Genomic DNA, 4,998 nt, shown 5'->3' with positions numbered 1-4,998 from the left:
AGAAAAGGAAAAAAAAAAAAAAAAAAGGCAGAGCTCAGTGTGCAAAACTAATCTAATCAGGGATGTCTCGGTCTCCCAGCAGAGCCAAGCCACACAAATAGCTGCTTATCCCTGGGGCCAATCCCAGCCCCTGGCTGATCCCAAAATCCCCATAAAGAGAATTATCCCCAAACCTGGAAATACACTCAGTGCTGCCAAAACCCTTATCCACTACTGGGCCTTTTTTCCATAAGCCGTTCTCAGCAGAGCACAGACTGCTCGTCCTTCGGCTCAGCCAGCTAATCAGGTGAATGAGGCCATGTGCACTGCAACTTCCTACAGTATATAATCATCCTGAAATGAGGGTTTAGTGTAAATCTTACAAAATACATCGCTTGAAGCTTCAGAATGATGTAATGAGGCTCTTCTGCAGAAGAAATGTCCATGGGCGAGACCTCAGTGCGGGTCACTCTGCACGGGGTGGGAGAAAGGGAGCGCGAGATGTGGGACATGCAGAGGATGCACGTGTGTTTGTACATAAAATGGTTATAAGACTAGTGCAATATGTAAAACATATGTGTGTATTTCTATATGGTCAAACATGTATAAATATGAATATATAGTTATGTGTATCTACATACAGTTAAATATTTTCACTAGGCTTGCTGGAGACGCAGGGTTTGCAGGATGCTCCAGAGAAGTCAAGTTTTGAAAATGTAGCTCAGGGGAGACCAACAAATGGAAAATAGGAGGAACATAATCCTCCTTCAACTTGCACTTAGTACCCTTGGATTAACATATGTGCTAGCCTAGGAAGGTGCTGGTTAAAGTCACACTTCAGGTGGCATTTTGGAGACAAGAGCTCCACGAGCATAAGGGAAAACACATTTCAACTTGTAAATAAAGGTTCTGTTATCAAATAAGCACAGTGCCTCCATCCGAGGTGGGGTTCAGACAGCCCAGAAGGTGCATTTGGCCTCTTCCAAAAATAAAGTTGACTCCGTTCTCCTCCCTTAAGACTATGCATTTCCCCTTGTAGGGTGCATCTGTCACAAGGGTTCGCTTTCTCCTCCAACAGCTTCACGAGCTCTGTGCAAAAGCCAAAGAGCAGGGCTTTGGGATGCGCTGCCCTGGCAGCCCAGATGCAGGGGTGATGGTTACTCTTCCCTGAGCTGCAAGCTCACTCCGTGACCACCCTGCACATGAAAAATACCTCCCCCCTGTCCCCTTCTGATTCTTTTTTGTGAGACATACCGTCTGGGGAGGGATCCCCTTCTCCTGCTTAGGAGAAGAATTTCAATGGATTTCTAAAAAGGAAAAAGTGTTAAGCATGTTGTATCTAAAAACGCCCGTTTAAAAAGCAATATATCCTTCAAAAATACATAGACTAAATCCATTGCATTAGGGTGCAGCCATTTGCCATATGCTATTAATTGTGTAGGTTCCTGTAGCGAGCACAGACAAGGCCACTGCCACGGCTGGAAAATTCAGACATATCCCCCAAATGGCATATTAATAATGAGATCTTTCAGAGGAGGATCCATGACTCATCCAAGAAGAAAAATGGGTCATTCACTGCACCGAGCCGTCTGAACAAAACAGCAGCTTTTTTTGGGTTTGCTCGGTTTAAACCAGAAAAATGGAGAAAGTAATGTGAGAGAGGGTGCGGTGGCTGCAGCTGCCAGAGGATATGAGCAGTGAGGTTCAGCACTGGCATTTTAAAGTTAAAAACCCCACCCTGACAGGCATTTTGTGCCTTGTGTGGTTGTATGCTGAAACCAGGACTGAAAGCAACTGTGAGCATCCTTCACCACTGCCTCACCCTGCTCCACCCAAACCCCCCACTCCTTCCACAGCAGTCACCTCCGAGGGTACCCAGGGCTGAAGGGACCAATCCCACCGGGATGCTTTGGGAGCCCCATGGCTACTGCCCTGGCCATCATCCCCTCCAGGGACATCTCTGCAGATGCAGGGAGCACACAGGGGCCAAGATAACATGCAATGAAGTTTGAATTTACCGTAGATGCAGAATACACCGAAAAATGCCACATCTGAGCAAGGACTTTCAGTGCCCTGCCTGCGTTACTGCCAGAGCAGGAGCCGCTCTGTGGTACCTGTGTGGTCATGGGGCACAGGACAACAAATAACACCAAAATCCCCATCAGGTCGGGGGGGGGAGGGATTGGAGGGATCAGGTGCAAAGTGACACACAGCCCCCCAGACAGCTAGAGCTGGTAGCTCAATGCAGTCTCTGCAGAAAAAAGGGCAGGCTACAAAGCTGGCATTTAAGATTTAATTAGAGCTGTTAAACTGACTGCTATTACCAAATTATAGTTGCTTTCACAACCCAGGTAAATCCAGGGTAACCCTCCGTATTAGATGAACACGTTCATCACTTGCGTTCAGGTTTTACCTGGGACCGTGACTGCGTGTGATGCTTTGGAGATGAATAAAGGCCACGGCCCTTTCCTGCGAGCCTTGCCCTCCGCAGGGATGGAATACCACATCTAATTGCTTTAACCCTCGCTTCTCCTGTTTCCATCCCCTCCCTCTGCCTGCAGCCTTCACATTCGGTGTCTACTGGGTGCAAGCTGTGGGTGGTGGTGGGAGGATGGTGGAGGCTGGCCGCCATGGGGGAGATGGGGTCCAGCAGTCCCCGTGCTCCATGCGGGCACCAGTGCCAGCACCGGTGAGCAGACTGGGAGTCCACAAGGGTGTTATGTTCTCATGTGGACAAGCTGCACAAAACAACTTCTACCTGCAGACCTGCCACGATGTCCTGCCTCCTAACTGAATTATCTCAATGAGATACATGAGGAATTAGCAGCAAGTGGATTTTTGCGGTTAAACAAATAATTGATGGCACACACTGAGCTCTTAAACCACCGCTGGATTGTGGGTCAATTGACTTTCAGGAACCCTTGGCCACTGAGTATAAACACCACCCAAATCAAGTTAATTTTGTCTTCAGTATATAACAGAAGAACCCTTCCCTATCCTCTTCTACAGCTGACTCCAAAAATTAAGCCAGCCCTGCAGCACCGCTCGTTCCCGGTGCTCCACAGCAAGTGCCAGCTTTGCAATACCAAAGATTAGCGAGCATTTCATCTAAGCTGGCATTTCCCCAAACCCAAAGTCTCCACACACTCTGGAAGCAGGAGCCAGTGGTTGTTCCCCGGGAGCAGGATGCTGGCTGGCGGGGGTTGCGCTGGGGCCCCTCCGCCCGTGCTGCTCTCGCCTCCTCTCCCGATGGCACAGGGAGACGGCGATTCCTCAAACTACCTTGAGTTAAACCTCCTCGCCTTCCTGCCCCGTAGCAGATCTCTGAGCACAGCCAAAGGAGGACATTTTGTTCAAGTCTCCTCCATGCTACAGAGGGGCAAGAGGAAAGTCTCTCCTGCCAGTGTTCCTGTCTCCCGTCCGGAGCACATCTCCCACGGCGAGTCCCTCGGATTCAGTGTTATCCCAACAACCGCACGAGTACAAACGGATGTCAGAGGGGATGAGCAGAGCAGGCACACACTGCCCAAGCCAGGGGTTATGTTACCGGGTTTCTGCAGGTGTTATAACACACACCACGCTCCGGCACAGCTCCCATTCGGAGAACCGCCGGATACCAGCAGCAGTCCCTCCCAGGCAGCCCTGACACACAATGGTCTGCCGGCCGCCCGACAAAGAGCCTCACAAACGATGCAATCAACAGCACAGCATAATTTTCAAGAAATACAAATGAGCAAATATCTAGTTTCCATGGTAACCTCAAGAGCTGGACTAGACTTTTTTGCAGATTACCAAACAGAGCTCCATTTTGCCAGCACAGCGGGAGCTGGCACCCGGGACCTCACTTGGGGACAGCAACCAGGCACTGCCACAAGAGCTCATACTCCTCAGCAATCTGCTCAAAAGCAAGTCCTAGGGTAATGCAAGCACCGCTGCAGTGATGATGTCCCAGCAGCACCCAGCGTGCTGCAGCTCCTGATCCCCGGGCAACTCTGGGCTACCCCCAGGGGTCTGCGGCTGCAGGATCCAGCCTGACCCTCAGTGACACTGGGCAACAGGGACAAGGGGAGGGTGAACACGACAGCTACCACTCCACCCTCATTAACTGCTCCAGGGGATACACGCTGCTACATACAGCTACGATTCATTACTCTCCCACGTCCCCTCAGCTTTGGCTCCGTGCCCCTCAAGGCTGACCCATCCTACAAGCAGAAACCACAGCGGGAACTGCTCTCTCGTTAGACCTGGGCTTTGTGCCGGATCAGCAGTGTCTCTGTCGATTTGCACCCAAGAATGAAAGTTTCCAGCCAAGTTACCAAGCCCATAAAAGCAAAAGCAGTTAAAAATCCCAGTCATCCTCTCTAGGTGGCTGTGCCCCTGAGCCCTGTGCCAAAGGGGGACCACCCATAGACCAACACTCCCCATCAAGGCAAGATGGTTTTCACAGAAAGTCTAGAAACCCTTAGCACAAAAGACAGCGAGACTTTTGGGGTACTGATAAGGAGCAAGCAACAGCAAAGTGGGCCCTGGCATAAGGCAGCCCTGGTGCTGAGCCAGCCCCAGCCTGGGGACCGAGGGGCAGCCAGGCTCAGCCCTGCCCAGGAGGAGCATCTCCCATCTCCCTCCTGGCTCCCGCCTTCCCGCTCATTGCCAGGCAGCAGCAGGGAGCAACTGGTGCAAGGTGGGATGGGAAACCCCCCGACAGAACAGCAGGAAGGTCTTGGTTAAGCCAATATCCACCAGGACCCGCACAGCACAGGGACAAATCCTGCTCACCGTCCTCATGCCCCGCTGCTCCATCTCTCCCTGCAGCACACGTTTGGGATGCACCAGAGCTGGGGGGGTAATGCCAACACCATCATACAGATAGGTAACAGCATTTATCATATGGTTTAGTGGTTTGTTTGGGTTTTTTTTGTGATGGACCTCACTGCCACAGCCAGTAAATGTCTATAATTTACTCACTGAGCTGCTGGAAGCCTTTTTCTTGGCCCCGAAATACTTTTACTCTGTCTAAGG

This window comes from Pterocles gutturalis, unplaced genomic scaffold (genome assembly GCF_000699245.1).
Source record: "Pterocles gutturalis isolate BGI_N339 unplaced genomic scaffold, ASM69924v1 scaffold33180, whole genome shotgun sequence".
Taxonomy (NCBI): Eukaryota; Metazoa; Chordata; class Aves; order Pterocliformes; family Pteroclidae; genus Pterocles; species Pterocles gutturalis.
This window is presented reverse-complemented; position numbering follows the sequence as displayed.